This window comes from Vicia villosa, linkage group LG3, assembly GCF_029867415.1.
Source record: "Vicia villosa cultivar HV-30 ecotype Madison, WI linkage group LG3, Vvil1.0, whole genome shotgun sequence".
Classification (NCBI taxonomy): domain Eukaryota; kingdom Viridiplantae; phylum Streptophyta; class Magnoliopsida; order Fabales; family Fabaceae; genus Vicia; species Vicia villosa.
Genome location: NC_081182.1, coordinates 10,592,842 through 10,594,743, shown reverse-complemented (window position 1 = coordinate 10,594,743; position 1,902 = coordinate 10,592,842).

Below are 1,902 nucleotides of genomic sequence, written 5' to 3'. Positions count from 1 at the left end.
TCTTCTATCGAAGATGTGAAGAGACTTAAATACAAAGTACACAATTTTTGTCCTAAGATCGCCGCAACAATGCTTATGACATGAATGCAATGGACACTTTTTGAATGCAATATGATATGAGACACTCTGAATTCTGTGGGGAATAAGGCTTGAAACAAGCGATCACACCAAAGACATTTAAGAGTAAAATGTGAATGAAATCGGAGAGGAAAGATAGTCAACAAAGGTAATCAGGGTAAAGCGTGATTGAACTTCGGGAAAAGAATATATGAGATGCCCAAGATAAAACATGAACGAGGCTGTATTAAACGGACAATCAAGGTGAAACATGACTGAAGAACTATCAAAGGACAATCAAGGTAAAACATGATTGAGGACATCAAGATAAAACATGCTGAGGAACATCAAGATAAAACATGATTGAAGCCAACCAGGATAAAACATGACTGAAGGGCATCAAGATAAAACATGACTGAAGACAACATCAAGATAAAACATGATCAAAGACAACCAAGATAAAACATGACTGACTCAGGTATTATATGGGAATCAAGATAAAACATGATTGAAGACAACCAAGATAAAACATGACTGAAGACAACATCAAGATAAAACATGATCAAAGACAACCAAGATAAAACATGACTGACTCAGGTATTGGATGGGAATCAAGATAAAACATGATCAAAGACAACCAAGATAAAACATGACTGACTCAAGTATTAGATGGGAATCAAGATAAAACATGATCGAAGACAACCAAGATAAAACATGACTGACTCATCAAATGACAATCAAGGTAAAACATGATTGAATAACATTAAAGAGAATCAAGATAAAACATGATTAAAAAGTACCAAGATAAAACATGATTGAAGAACGTCAAGATAAAACATGATTGAAGAACATCAAGATAAAACATGAATGAAGACATCCAAGATAAAACATGATTGACAATCACCAAGATAAACCATGATTGAAGCAACAAAGACAATCAAGGTAAAACATGATTGGACTTTGAAAAGAAAATATTAGAGACATTCAAGATAAAACATGATTGAAAGAACACCAAAGACAATCACGATGAAACAAGATTGGACTTCGAGAACACAGTATCAGGGACACTCAAGGTAAAACATGAATGAAGAGAAGATTGATAAATGCCAAACAAGTTGGATTTAAACCATAAGGTGAGATATTACAAACAACAAGGGTTGGGAAAAGGCGCATGGGTATGCATGATATATAATTCTTTCAATGCATGATACATGAATGATGAATGCAACGCAATTGATTATAATAACTGAGGTAGACTCTTTGTGAAGGAAGATTGGAATTCTGATTCCTCAACACAAGAACATTGCCAACTCTGTTATGTCACACCGATGATCCCTTTGAGAAGGACTGCTAAACTGCATGGGGGTCGCTGAAGAAGAATGCCCCTCACTGACTGATCTTTAACTGATTGTTGCTTCAGCTCTTGAAATGAATGTCGGTAATACTTGCCCCCAGTATAACTTTTGAATAACAGGATCTTGAAGTAACGTGCCCCTGATAGGATCACTTATCAAGTTTCTCGACTGTTTGAACTTCCTTGAAGAAGAGTACTTACAAATAAAATGTTCATTAAAAAATGGTAATTTTAATGCAATGATCAAAGCATATTTTGAAATCAAAGTCATTATTGGAATGATGTTATTGATGTAAAGAAAATGAATCAAAGGTCCAAACACAGTTGTCTAGACATTCAAATTGATGGATAAAGCAAAAGGTATGGTAAAACAAACAATTTGCAAAGATCTTTAGGAGTCAGGTTAACGCAACCTTGTTGTAGTATGCTTTCAAAATAAACCTTGCTTCAATTAGGTCTTTTGAAGGTTGTAACGTGGTTTGGTTCACGGT